Consider the following 15,773-nt stretch of genomic DNA (forward strand, 5'->3'; position numbering starts at 1 on the left):
TGCTCTCTCTCCCCTCCTCCCTTTTTAAGTTGTGATCTTTTCTATTATTAAACATTGACTTTTTGCCCAGGGATGGCACTGAAGAAGAAAATCAATGACATATCTAGCCAGCCGGCTTGGACTGAATGGGCATTCAAATAGACTCCAAGGGCCAACTACAGATGGTGATTTATTGTGCATACAACTTCTACAGAATGCCTTCATTTGAGCATCGATGTATATACAATTACTCACCAGAATGCTGCAGTTTTACTATTTAGCCAGGAATCTGTGGAGTGATTATGTTCACTAAGAAATCCACAAATGTAGTTTCTACCCTTTTCAGCAATTCTAGAAACTCTCAGTAGTCTTCTGCATAAAGAAAAGAGATTTCAAAAATAGTTCTTCCATTTTACCATATTTCTCAGTATTGTCATCCTTACGCAATTCCCATTTCAGAACCAATTCAGATTTATTAAACCATGTTCCTCTGCTGACATGTAAGTAGATGGATTTCCTAGAGGCAAATCATTTACTGTGGCTATTGTGAAACCTAAAATTGCGGTAGTCGTCTACACATATCACAGGCTTTCTTATTGTAAAGATCGTTTTTAGACAATATGTATGTGATATTGAAACAACCAACTGGAAGTTCAACTGTTTAAATAAAGCAGATGTTTGACATCACACAGGCAGAAAAAACAATGAAGGCACTTCTAAATTCCTTTTTCTCACTGAAAACAGTTCGAGTGGCCAGTTTACCCTTATAATTTGAACTTCAATTGAAATTGTTAGGAGGTTATTATTAGCTTTAGGAGGATAATTTCCAAAAATCTTGCTTTTTCTCTCTAGCAAAATATTACCTAATTGCTATGTTATTTTGGAAATGGCACCATGTCCAAACATTTATAGGTTTATATTGTATTTGTGTTTTATTATATTAAGGAGACTCGGTTGTTCTGGTTTACAGCAGGAATTGAATTATGTTGTTCTTTGCATTGACATATATGGAGTTATATTACAATGCATTTTCTTTAGTATTTTGGCTAAATTTCAGTGAGAAAATGTTAATAATTTTAATAGAAACACTTCGGAGCACTCTATAATGCAAACAATACGATGTCAAGATTAATAGAAGCTATAAATAAAAAGAAGCTGTAATAGTATTGATAAAAATCAGCTCTGCAAATGAAAATGAAGAAATTCAATAACAAATAATATACTGCAATGACATAGCCCATCGAGTTGCTCTATGAGGCAGCATGAATAATAGCCCTTCAAATTATTTATGTACCTTGCAGTATAATCAGCATCTTGGATAGTAAGCTACTAGAAGGCATAAACAAACATCGTTTGTATGGTGCTAAGCCTATCACCCTCAAATTAAGTGTAAATATATGCATCTGATGCTACATGGTAGTGCTTCTTCTAATGTTATTCTGTCCATCATCATTGACAGACTTTTCAGCTCTTATTAGGGTTTTCTTTTCTTATCTGTATTTTCTCTTTCCTTTCTCAGGGAGTATTTTCTTTTGGATCTTAGTATGAGTTTTTTAATGGAAAAGCTCAGCATCTATGTTGATGCAGATACAGGGAGAAGCACTTAGATAAGCATCATCTATTTATTTGCTGAGCTTTGCAATAAGCACTCTTGGAGCAAGAAAAATAAAATCTATAGACCCTGCCCTCTATGCATAGAGTCTAGACAGGAAAAATAAACATATACCTTTGGAGAAGTTTAAAGGTACTTAAATATAAGTTACCAAAAAATTGAAATTAGCTGATTTTTCCATGTTGTTTGTAATTGAATCCATTCATTTATGATAACAGTATTTCTCTATATAATTGTAGTCATTATTGATTTTCCACTATTATATCATTTGTTGAATACATGAGTAAATAAATGGGTAAATATCTTGAGTGTTTTTTGCCAGTATTTATAGCTGAAGGGTGGTGGATAAGTGCTTAATAGTTATACTACTTTTTAAGAATTGTGAATAGCTACTAAATATCTATTTATCAAGATGGCACCCCCATGACTAACCGTGCTTGATTTTGCACCAAAAACAGTACAGCATTGTCATTATTTGCGCTCTCAGTCAGTATTTATTTTGTATTTGCTTAGTATTGCATTCAAGAAATATAGAGAGAATATCTATTATGTGCCAGACAAAATACTAAGTGGTTAGTGGTGAATGAAAGAAATATATACTGTGTCTTTGTTGAGCTTATAATCTATTTAGGGATACCAAATAGTGCTATGAGGTGCTATGGTGACCAACAGGGTGTATCCTTAGAAGATAATAGGGTAAGGCTAGGGATCTACTTAGTGTGTCCAGGGAAGTAGTCTTTAAGCTGAGATAAGAAGGATAAGAAAGAGCTGAACATGTGAAGAGCCAGGGACTGAGCATTCCAAGCAAGGGGAAACAGCATGTCCAAAGTCTCTAAGGCATTCAAGAGTTTGGTGTGTTTTAGTGACTGTAAGGAAACCAGTGTGGTTATATTGCAGAAAGGGAGAGAAAAGGTGCTACTTGATGAAGTTGGGGAGTTAGGAGGAGACAAGACCTAGGGCTTTCAAAATTATTTCCAAGATTTTAGACTTTCTCCTAAGGTAATGGTACTATATTGATTGGTTTTAATCAGAGACAGCAGTGGGATTCACATATTTATAAAATTGCTTTGGTAGTTGTTTGGATAATGGATGGGGAATACAAAATGGAACAAGAGAAATCAGTTACCAAGTTATTGCATAAGTCCATGCAAGAGGTGAAGCTAGAGGGAAGTGGACTAATTTGAGATATATTCTTGAGTTATAACCTAAAGGACCTTATGTTCAGGGTTGTATTTGAGTGGACAGGAAGAGGGAAGAATCAGGAATGAGTTAGGTTTCTGGTGGGGGAACTAATGTGGGGAAAACTGAGAAAGGAATAGGTTTCAGGTTAGATTTCAAGAATTCTGTTTTAAATATTTTCGTTTTGAGATACTCATGAGATATCTAAGAATATAAATAGGCAGTTGCATTTGCCAGCCAATGATGTAGCAAGTTCAGATGTTTCTGCTGTAAAAAATAGTTGACATCAGTGTTTGAATGTCATGCTTTAATTAATTCGGTAAACATTTGTTGGGTCTCTGCTATGTGGCAGGTATTGTGCTAAGCACTGGGAATACAAAGGCTAAGTTGCTGCCAAAAAGGAGCTTATTATAATCAAATTGGGAGACCGAAAACACAGATCATTTAAAACGCAGTGTGGTAAGAAGAGTAGGAGGAACATCTAACTCAAATAAGGGGTTAGAAGAATCAAGGAAGGATTCCTGGAAGACAGAACATCTGAACTTATATTCATTAAGTTCAAAAGTAAAATCTAGCCAGACACAGAGGAGCAAAATGTTCTGTTAGGAAAAACTGTACCAATAGTTGACTTAAGAAAAATTAAAAGTGAACATCTTAGTATCTCTGGCCATAGAACATGTTTATGCCTATTCCAATTATTATTAAATATGTCCATAATATCAGAATCACCAAAATGAAAGAGCTGTTAAAAATCATCTAGTATAGCCACCTAGCTTCACAGAAGGGGAATTGGACTCAGACAGAAGTGACCTGTCCAAATCATCAATTCTACTACAACATTTTTTGTTTTCAAATATTGTAAATTTACTGTCAATCCACTGTCTAAATGGTACCCCAAAGCATTAATTTAATCCTTCAAATTGCCCACCTGTTACAAGATGATATTTTATTTCCAGAGAGATTTAATTGTTCTGAACTCTCCTCAGTTATTATTTTCCGCTTAATTCGCAGTGAACAATGTGAAACGATCTTTCAATAAATGATATCTATACAATTAAACAGCTTTGTGTAACATACAGGGAAATATTTAAAATATAATCTTTCAAAAGAATAGTCATAGTCACATTCTCTTTACTTCCTAACCATTTATAGGGCTTCATTTTCTTCCACTGGGCATACCAATGTTTTGGAAGAAAGATAAAAGAGTTGACTACCCAAAATTCAATTATATTCGGTTGTCTTATAGCCCTTTTGTTTCTACCACTCCTATCTTCTGCTGGACTAATACTCTGATCTGCTGCACCATTGATTTCCTACCTGCTCTGCCACCGTTGTTTCTAATACACTAAGAAAAGCAGTTCCTCACAAGCCCTATAGGCAGTAGTCAAGAAGAATACAAAAGGAGAGAACATAAACCATTTTCCTTTCCCCGCTGTCCCTGAAATGCCAAATACACAATATAAATGAGCTGAAATCTTTAGCAAAGAGGGCAGAGTATGCCATGACAATAGCAGCAGTGTCTCCAAAAGCAAAGGAAAGCATTGTATAGTAGGACCTCGCTAATCTCACCAGTTGAGAAGAAATGCCATCTGAATGTTTGAATACATTAGTAAGAATTACATTTTCATTATTCTAAAATACACAGAGTCAGGCACTGTCATGTAGTGCAATCTGTTTGGAGGAAAAATTATAGTAATATCTGACAAAAACAAAATGCAAATGCTTTAAGTCTCCATCAGTGGGAACTGGTTAAAAAATAAATTCTTCCATCTATGTAGCCATTAAGAAAGATGTAGATAGATATATCTCCAATATATTATATTGTTAAACAAAATAAACGAAGTATAGAACAATCTGCATCAAAAGCTCCCAAATTTCACTGAAAATGTTGCACAAATATGCACGCATGTCACTTGATACACATATGCAAAGGCACATGCACACACATAGAAAGATATAATGTGTGTATATGCATAAGAGATACACAAATACTCTTCATTGTTAGCTTTGGGGAGTAGTACTTGGGCAGGGGTAGAAAGAAGATCACTTTTTATCCTGTACATATTTTGTTGTATTTTTGAAAGTGTTTACCATATGCAAGTATTCTTCTTTGTAATAAAAATATGAGATAAAATGTAAAAACATTTAGGTGGAAGTTAAATTGTGCAAAATAGTACTAGTATTATATAGCTATATAAAAATTATAGAGTGGAATATGCAAAAATGGTCCTAAAATGCAGTGGAACTAAACTGGGTAAATAAAGTGGGGCCAAATAGAGCTCCTCTGACTCTTGCTTTAATGAACAGATAAGAATGATTACCAGTCATTGGAATGTAAATGTATGCGTTTAAAGTGCTTTTTAAAAGCTTATTTTGAGTAGGTTAAGCTTTTCTTCTCCAAATTTTAATTTTGAAATTAATTTGTTTTATGCACGTTTTTCACTAATACTAAATTTCTAACAAAGCCTGTCGAAATTTTAACAAATTCTGGATTTGTAGAACATTAATGAGGACTTTAAAAGTCTTCTTAAAATTAACAATGGATAATTTCTAATCCTTCCTTTTAAAATGCCCTTTGAAATACTGCATTAAAAATTGTAAGTTGAGAAATGACTGAAGACTGTTCTAATCACTCTTGATAAATATTTGGATTAATTTATCCTCTTTGAACTCATGGACATATCCTATTTGACTGGTGGTGAATCAAATGCTCACAAAGTTGGGTTGTTGAAAGAGGGCTTCCCCAATTGTATTTTGTGTGCCTTTCTTCCTTTGGCTGCTGGCCTTTTGGCCTTTTCATTGCTCTTTAACACCTTCTTGGGAGTGTGGATAGCTGAAAAGGGTGAAATGCAAACTGGTTAATACCACTACCCCAGCATCTGGAAGTAGGACTCCATGAAAAACAGAGGTTAATTTTCCCCTCTACAACCACATGAATAATCAAAAGTTGGAGCTATAGAGTTGGAGGATTTGGTTTTAAGATTACTCGTGGGATTATTTTAAAATAGAATTTATGATTGGTTTGAATATGAACTCACCAAGTGTAGTGACTTTACTATGGAACCCTTTCAGAAGCACCTCTTGGGATTTTTTATTCTAGTACTGATTGTGATCTTAAACCTAAGTACGCAGAGATGCCTGAAATTTAATTAAGGTAAAAGTTTAAAAATTTATTTTTCCTTTTGAATTATATGCAAGGTTAGAAAAACCCCACGTAAATTGGTGGTAATTTATTTCACTTCAATCCCTAGGGACTTTAATTTCCACATTAATAAGAATACACTGATTCTTACACTCAAGGGTAAATACAGTGACTGTGACTCATGCTGAAGGTCATGTTTGGAATCTCGTGTTTCCTTGGCATCTTAGTTTCAAACATTCATTCTGGATTCTTTCTAGCATTTCCAAATCCTACTCATCCTCAGAGCCTAACTCAATTCTCGCCTCTTTGATAAAGTCTTCCTTCACAACTTCTGACTTCCACATATATTGCTCACTGCCTTCTGTGAACTCCTCCAGTTTTTATTGTCTGACATTCACAGCTTTGCAGTTGACTATTTACTGGCTTAAGCACTGGTTGTAAAGATTGTCTCCCCAATGAAACATTAAGTTCCTTAAGGACTGTAAATACTTTTAATTGTATTGATACAGAGGTCTTTCAAATTCCTTGCAATACCTAACATACAGTACCTAGTAGGTACTCAAAAATATTGTACATTTTAGTCCATGTATGGACTATGCATGAGTTACATGTAAAATTCCTTGTATCTCACTATTGCCACTGCCTCAGTTACTTCCATCCCTTACTATATCATTTTTTTTTACAAGGCAGGACAAAATATTGCCACTGATACTGAACTCTAGTTTGGCTTATCTGCTGGCAGCAGGTTTTCCTGTAGGGCATTGTGAACGTTTACAAAGCTAGTATAGCTAATCTGTTACAGAGCTATCTTGCCCTTTTGGTCTGATTTATTCTCATTGGGCTGAAATATTCTCTGGGCTACTGTAGAAGCCCAGAATTCGACTTTTGCAAGCATCAATGACCAGGTACCCGCTTTGTGGAACAGAAATGATAGCATGTTCTTAAGTGACCCTCCACAGTTAAAGGCCAAACAATTACTATGGGGAAGTAAGGCCTTTTGTCAAGTGTATGTGCGTGGATATGTGTGCACATTGTATGTGTGTGTGTGTGTGTGTGTGTGTGTGTGTGCCTGGTGTCCTCCCTCCCCTTACAACCTTTATCTACCCTACCAGTCCCAGTAGGCTTCATGCCACCTAAGATTTGACACCTTTAAGTCACATTTTAATATAGCACATAATAATGTATATATCTTCTTTCTCCAGGGTAGGCCACAGTAAATGTTTGCCTTCCTCATCTCTTGAGGTCTTTAAGGAATTTCTTTCTATTAGCCAGAAAATCAATTTGAGAGACTATGAAAATTGAAAGACTTAGGTAAAGTCTTATCTGGTTACTCTGCAGCCATTCCTGCCGAGGAAATAACTCCAGAGGAGTAGGGAAAATATTTAAGGGTTGCAAGAGTCATCCTACCCTGTTCTTGGGCATTTTCTGCTGTTTCAGCCTCATGGTTCCTCTCCCTGAAAAGAACAGGTGTGCCTGACAGCAGGTGTGTTTGTTCTACTTTTCCTATGGCAGCTGTCACTCCCCAGGTAACTCCCTTTTCCAGGTGGTGAATTCTTACAACCCATCATTTTCTTTCCTGGCTACCATTACTTTAAAAAAAAAGGTTTGGCTGTCAACCCTCCCTCCCTTTAGATTCTTTTGAAATTTTATTGTTGTGATAATTTTTTTTATGCTTTTGTGTTTGGGGATGATTTTTTAAGGGAAGATATGTCTTCAGATGGATTCTATTTACAATTCCGACAAACTTAACGTTTTCCTTTTAAAAGCCTCCATAAAAGTCTGCAGCCCTCTTTGATTTGGATTGAGTTTTGAAGCCTTCTACTCTGACAGCTTTGGGTTTCTCCATTTTGCATTTTCCAGTAGATCTTGGGGTCTGTCCTCAGTCAAGACACCTGCTGCTGGGACTGCCAGTCACCACATGCTTGGCTTTCATCTTCCCTCGTTTCTATTCATAGCATGCGCTTCTCATAACTCTAAAAGACTGTTTGATGCCCCCTCATTGTTTAATATCTACATGATTAAAGCAGCTGAGAGAATTAGCACGTGTCCTAAGCCTAAGGAAAAATCCAGTCTAAAAGAAATTGTATTGCAAGTCCAGATCATTTTTAATAAGCTCTGCTGACCTATTCCTCTGTGGGGCTCCCTTGGGCATTTTATAGGTATTTGAGGGTTAGCTTTAAAAGGATTCTTTCAGGCATGCATTTGACTCTCAATATAACATTTATCAGACCCCCACAGTGTGCAGGACCCTTACCATCGTCCCATAGTAAGGTAAAAAGGGAGCAAGCATACCATTTGAACACTTAAAGAATCAAGTCACCTGTAATTTAGGATGAAGTGAGGGAGAAAAAGTGCACACATATAAAAGATTTGGGTAGATTTTGAAGATGTCAGATGTATAGGTGCAACATGAGTATCAATTGGGTTCACAAAGGGGGCATAAAATGAATGCGTGATCACAGTTGGAAAGACATAGTGAGAGCCTGAGAGGAGTGAATGGTGTGAGCTTAAGACCTTTCATCATGAGTGTCCTCAGGGACTAGTAAGGCAATGCACAGTGCAGAAAAGTTGGTATTCTGTTAATGTTATATGACAATAACAGTAACTGCTACTATTTATTCCATTGAATTTTTACCTTGTGTCAATGTAAAAACAATGGAAGAACTAGGGAGCCAGAAAATAGACTGTAAAGAAATACATTCTTAAGGTGTCAAGTGTACGACCATGGGTTGAAGTTTAGCTAGGGAGGTGGGGGGGCTATATGCTTGTCTCTGTGCATCTGTGCATGTCTGTGTGGTGGGGGATGGGGCGGGGAGGAAGAAGCCAGATAAAGAGATTCAGAGAGTAGGGCAGAGTCTGGGAAATAGAGGTTACGGTATAAGTTGATAGCAATTAAAATGAGGAAAGGAGTAAAAGAAAAGAGAGGCTGTGTTCAAAGAGAAGGATTCACATTTCCAGGTCTTGGCATTAAATCCTTTACCTTCTGAGTGTCTTTTTCTCGGAAACCTTAGGCTTATTTTGTTCATTCAGGGTAAAATAGAACATTTAACTTTGAAAATAGGATTTTTACAGAAAATGAAGTGCTTCTTTAAAATGCTAATTTTTGACGCTCAGAGTATGTCCAATTTTTCCACAAATTTGTAATCCATGGTAATTCTGAGGCGTAGCCTATTGGAAATTAGAATGCTAAAGCCATGTCAGAAAACTAAGTAGGTAGAGATTTACAGTTAATTATTGGAGAGACTCACATCATCACATTAGCACATGGTTTAGCTGTATTTTGACAGTGGAAAACCTGGCATAAGAGTCTCCGAGAGCACCAAGTAATATGCCTGAGGTCCCTTTCCTGCAGGTGAATTCTCTAGTGGCAGTTATCGCACTTTATGCCAGAGGCTTATTTTTATGCAGCCATAATCTCCGGTAGAATTTTCGCAGCCTCTGTTGACAGAACTGACAGTGTGTATAGGCCCAGGCTACTAGGCAACACCAGCATCAGTTAGCAATCAGCAAATATTTATTATCCCTTCACCATATGCCTAGCACCAAGTTAGAAGCAAGGACGATATACGAGAACAGGTATAAACAATCCCCTCAGACTCTTTACAGGGCTGACATACTTAAAGTAACTAAAATAGCGACAAGACTATATTTAATCAAATGCCACGTTCGGGGGAGGGTGAGTATTTTAGGATGTTGGAAAAAGGAGAGATCAGTTAGAGCACTAGATTGGGAGAGTCTTCAGAAAAGAATTGGACCTCATACTATAATTCATAAAACAGGTAGAACGTGTAAAGAGTCACAGTAAGAAACGGAAGGAAATCTATGCATATTGAGAACAATTCAGAGGAAGGCAAGAAACAAAACATAACACAACAAAAACACCCTGGTATTTTTATAGTACAACAGGGACACCAGCTTGATTGGCAAGAAAGACGTTTGAAATCAATAGAAAATAAGTTAGGTAGGGTCAGAGTATCAAAGTACTTTGAAAAGCAAGTCAAATGTTTTGAATTCAATACATTAGGAAATGGGAAACCCGTGATGATGAAAGGTGGGAGCATAGCATGATCATTTAAAGAGCATTTTAACAAGATTAATACAGTACTGATTTACTGGACAGAGTGGATAGGGTAGAGAAAGGTATACAAATACTGCTATAGCTATTGGATAAGCACATATTTGACTTCAATTTCACCCTTCAAAGAAGTCCTTCAGGCCATTTCCAACAAAATCCTCGATTCCCGTTGTTTTTTATGTTTAACATAAAAGTGTTAAAAAGATCTAAGTTCACATCAGATGGGTAATGTGCCAAAGTTGTAACAAGGTTTGAAAGAGGCACATCTCACACATGAATATGAAAACCCACTGTTAGAGTCAGATTCCAAGGCTGAAGGGACTATGCACTTACATCATTGGATAAAATCTCTATGTCTCTAATTAGCTTCAATCTGTACAGATGTTCTTTAAGGAATCGCCATTCCTTTTTATTAGACAGAGCTCACAGATTTTTACGTCTAGGTTTGATAGAGTATATTAGAAACTACTATTGTAGGAAATGTGGACTATATGAAAAAATATGGAGTTTTTTTAAGAAAAAGAAAAGCAATATGTGTAAATAAGAGGTAAAAATAAGCAAACTAAAATAGATAGATGAACCCAAACCTAGGTTGTAGCTGAAAATAGAAGGGTAAACAAGTGCCATCCCAAATAAAAACAAACTAAAGTAAGAAAATGGGCAATGCAGAGAAATCAGGATATAAACCAAGTTTCACTTGAATTGTACATAAAAATTAAGATCGTTATTTCACTTTTGATTCAATCGCTTGTGTGTACACTTGGGTTTTCACCTGCCAAACTTTGTAAGTGAGTATGAAATTGATCATATGTACATCATCATCAAGTGGACACTGGTTGTCAGATTTGAGGGAGGAAAATATTTTTCTTAAAATCATTGGTGATTAAGTCACAGGAAAGCTACTGCCTCAATGAAAATCTTTTAAATGTAATTGGTATCAAGATCTGTTTAATTAAATGACTGACATTACAAGGGAAAAGAAAGGCAAGTTTGTCTGTAGGTATTTGTCTTTTGCTTTCCTCAGTTATTTCCCTACAGTGCAATTCCTTCCATTTAGACTAATGGTGGTTCAACACTGGCTGTACCTTAGGATCCCTATGGGAACTCTCAAAAAGTCCACTGCCCAGACTCCACCCTAGATTGATCCAAGCTTTGGTATTTTCCAGAGCTCCTTGGGGCATTCTAATAGGTACACCGAGTTGAGAAGCACTATATTAAATTAGCACCAGCATCTTTCTCTCCTCCCACCTCATATAGTCCCTTAAGGCATAACACTTCTTACAAGGGACATATATTTTAGCCAGACTAAATGTTTGTGTGACACTGATGATAGAAAACTCTTGAGGGTAGGCCCTTGGTTTGTTTATTTTTCAATACTCCATGGGCTCTGGTGAATAAAGTTTGTTGTATTAATACCAAGGAGAAGTATAAATGGTAGCAAGATTAGAGATAGGGACCAGGACAGGCAACGTTTTATGTAAGTGGTGAAGGGAAGAAAAAAATCCAGATTGTGAGATACAGCAGTCTTGGCTATAGTCGGAAGTCTTCGATAAGTCCTGTGAATATAAAATACCACCTTAGAACCATGGTTTATTGCCAGATATTTTAGTTATCCATACTGTAAATTAGGTAAGGCACTTATCACTGGGTATCTCTGGTATCTCTTTAAAATGAGGAAAATAGTTCTAGTCCCATCTACCTCAAAAGATTGATATGAGATTCAACTGAGGGTTATAGTTATGAATTCATTTTACAGTATTTTTTAAGTATAATATGCCAGATATATATAAAATTGTTGTCATTATGATTCACAAAACCAGTTTTTTGTCAGAATAAAAAATCTAGAATAATCCATAGAACACTACAAGTGCCTTTAACCACCAAAGTCAGTGGAAGTGTGAGGATGACTTCCTTTGCAAAGCTATTCAAATACCTCAAAGGTTGTATTTTCTATAAACCCAAGAGATGAATGTGTCCATGTAAAACATTGCATAATTTTGGCAGACTTTAAGAATGCAATGAAAGTCATCATAGATAAATAACTTGATATGAATTTAAATTCCAGTACAGCATTAACTTGGTTTATAAACTGGGACAACATACACATAGGTGTACTTGCATGTGTTTATTCATTAAAGAGAAGGAGTCAATGTACTATAATTTGTTAGAATCATTATCTATCCAACATACATTAATTGAACACCTATTACGTGTCAGGCAGTATTTTTAGTGCAGGGGATACAGCAGTAAAAAGAAATTGACATATTACTTACCATCATGTAAACTTATATTCTAGTAGGAAGTGGAGCATAATATAATTCCAAGTCTATAGGATTGCTATTGAAAAAAATAATAAAACAGGGTAGGCACATAGAGTGATGGAAAAGAGTAAAAAGAGTGGATGTCTTGTATGTGCCAAGATCTACCCACTTCCCACACGTTACTTTTATTTATAAATAAAAATAAATAAAACCAAGCATCCTATGCAACAGGTATTGTTATCCTTATTTTAAGGAGAGGGAAATCGAGGCTCAGAGAGTTTCTAAAACTTCTAACATTACCTAGTAGTTATGTGACAGAGTTAGAATTGCAACTTGCATCTGCCTGAGTTCAAATCCCATATTCTTTCTACTACATGTGGCCAGCATGAAAGTGACTTAATATATGTTTCCATAGTCTTTTGTGTAAAATTCCTTTCTGTTGGGTTTCATCAGAAATTTAAATCTGACATCCCATGTACCCTATATGTTCCACAGTTTAACATTTTAAAAATTGAATTAGTTATTAGCATTTCAAAGTAAAAAGTTGCATACAAAAGTATTGGTTTCCAGCTTGTCTCAAAGTATTGAAAAGTCCAGCAAACTTGGGCCTGTGCTCCCATAGAACAAAAAACAGCTGAAGCTGAGCAGCATGATCCCTCTGAGACAAAGCATGCGCTCTCTGGGTTTCCATAGCCACTACTAATCCACATTGTCATATCTGAGCCACTTCATTCATTTATGTTATTTACCTGGCCCATGTAAATTTTGAATTTGTGACCCACTAGAACAGATACATGCAAAACCCTCTTCCAGTTCAAAGTTATGATTCAATGCTGAACATTCAGGCTCAGTTATAAGCTTTTTAACTATTCCTTTGACAGCCTTAATTATACTTAAATGAGCTTTCTTCTTTGATTTGTTCTACACTTTGTTTATTTTTTATGCTTTAACAACCATGCAAACAACAGCCAAAATTGCACACTAATTTCTTTCCTTTTTCTATTTTAAAATATGATTCACTGCAGCACACACATACCTATATATTTTTAGTCTTCATGCAGGAAAAAAGTAAAACATGCTAAACATGTTAAGAGTCTCAAGTATGCATATAAACTGTAAACAGCATAATTAACAAGTAATTCATAATGGCAGTTAAATTCTGCCAATGTGGAATCATGCAAGCCAGTTTAGAAGTCCATGTTTTAGTTAAGTCTATAATTCACCATAGCCTTTAAAATCCAAGTAATTTATTAATCTAATATAGGTTAGAAGAGAAAATCCAGTCATAATATTGAAGTGAATGTAGGAAAAGATGCCTCTCATGAAAATCATTCAAAGTATAATTATTCTTAAGCACAACATTATTAAAATGTATTTCTATAATATAAAAGTTTTTATTAGTATTCTGTGATATAAGGTACCCTATGCAGCATAATGTTAAATTCTGTCTCCATATTTACAAGTTTTATAGAGTTTATTTTATAGCAGTAAACAATGGGATCTCTGCTAGACTCAGAGTGAATTACAGTTGTTTAATGGTGTGGGTACAAGTTGATTTGTCAGCTCACAGGCCCAATTATCTGTTCGTGTGTTTGCCCTGGAGCAGCCCTAAGGCACAATATCCTCTATGGCCAGGATATCTAGCTTGTTCGGTGGTTCATACACTGTTATTACTTGTTTGATTTCACACAAATGGAGTAGGAGCCCACTTAAATAGTGCACAGTGAAGACACATGGAGATTCCTTCCTTGTCCAGCCACAAATACCTTCCTGTATAGCCTGCCACAGTGCTTGAAATTCCTAGCCTCAAAGAGTCATTTCTTTGGTTAAATTATCGTCCCCGTCCTGAAAGCAAAACCACTACAAAAAGGTTAAGCCATTGTCCCACATATAAATAGTGTTGGCTTCATTAACAGTGTGAAATTGTTCATTGGTTTGCATACCAAAATGTCATGGTCCCTGGGAGAACAAGGCACAGAACAGGTAACTCTTAAGGAGGGAGATGGGAAAATTTGGTCTAAATATAAGATAATTGCCGGGAAGGTCATGCCTAGGACAAAGCTCTGTGGTAGAGAGCCTTGAAAAGTGTGTACTTGGTTGGGGGCAGTGTTGGAGATAAAGGAAAGAAACATTAGAAAAGAGAAGGTGAAAGTGAAATAAGGTTAAATTTGACGTGGTTCCTGCTACCCTCTACCTAGGTCTAATCCTCATGTTATCTGTTACTTATGAATTTAAAAGACGGTTAGACTTCACATAGTATGAGTGCGTGAGGAATGGGGCATTATAACTGAAAGATTTGTTAGTTTAGATTGAAATGTATTATAAAATAAGAGTACCAGTAAATTTGCAGACTGCTAAGAAGGGGTTGATAAGGGACAGAAAGTCAATTCAAAAACTACAAAAGGAAATGGAAAGAAGAATAAATAATGTAAAAATATTAATTAATTCATTTAATCTTTGAATTGTCTTATCCCCATTATCCATCCACTGTCCACAGTAATTTGGAAACAAACTGCTGTCTATATTTTATAACATTGCATTAGTTTTCTATTGCCACTCTAACAAATTACCATAAGCTTAGTGGCTTAAAACACACAAATGTGTTATCTTACAGTTCCGGATAGTCAGAAATATGAAATGAGTCTCACCAGGCTGAAATCAAGATATCAGCAAGGCTGTGTTCCTTTCTGAAAGGTCTAGGAGAAGATCTGTTTTTTTTTTTTTTTTTTTTTTTTTTTTTTTTGCATTTGCCAGCTTCTAGAGGCTGCTCATATTATGTGGCTCATGGTCTCTTCCTCCATCTTCAAAGCCAGCAATTTTGTGGCTGTTTGACTCATCTTCCCCCATCATACATTCTCTGACTCTTCTGCCTCACTCGTCTACTTTTAAGCACCCGTGTGATTACATTGGATATACTTAGATAATCCAGAATAATCTCTCTATATTAGCAGATTATTAACTTTAATTCCATCTGCAAACTGCATTTCCCTTTGCCATGTAACCTAACATATTTATATTAACATATTAATACCCACAACATTGTGGGTATTAGAATATGGATGTCTTTAGGCATTATTCTGCCTACCACAAAGACAATAAATATACATTGTCATACCATGATTAAGACATTGTGTTTGTTACACTAATGGAAATGGGTTGACATATTTTATTCCCAGACAAACCCACTCAAATTTATACATTTTAACTAAGTACATATATAAGTGACAAACGTTAAACAAAATGATGAAAATGTTTCAAAATAAAGGAATAGACAAAGATATGCCAGGGAATTTTCAATGAAGAAAGAATAGGGTAAGGATGTCAATATCAAATTAACTGGAATTTAAGGCCAAAATCATTAAAATAGAACCTAGAAGTATTCATTTTTTAAACAAATATTTATTAGATGTAACTGTATGGAATGATATGTGAAGCATTTGATAAAACTGCAGTGATAGTTGTGAAATACAGATTTCTCAGAATTCAAAAAGTAAATAGGCAAAAAATAATACCAAAGATTTGAAT

General features: G+C 35.6%; 1 protein-coding gene and 1 non-coding gene across 2 annotated transcripts in view; one reads left to right on the forward strand and one right to left on the reverse strand.

Moving 5' to 3' along the window:
• The window catches only part of TENM1 (teneurin transmembrane protein 1), a 789,930-nt gene that overhangs the window by 240,771 nt on the left and 533,386 nt on the right, over window positions 1-15,773 (forward strand). The gene's annotated exons all lie outside the window — the stretch shown is intronic.
• On the reverse strand, window positions 10,203-10,301 carry LOC135269395 (small nucleolar RNA U13). Its single transcript, XR_010337686.1, has one exon. It is a non-coding gene; the product is annotated as a small nucleolar RNA U13 (small nucleolar RNA).

This window comes from Aotus nancymaae, unplaced genomic scaffold (genome assembly GCF_030222135.1).
Source record: "Aotus nancymaae isolate 86718 unplaced genomic scaffold, 86718_ANA_hifiasm-v0.15.2.pri h1tg000004l, whole genome shotgun sequence".
NCBI lineage: Eukaryota > Metazoa > Chordata > Mammalia > Primates > Aotidae > Aotus > Aotus nancymaae.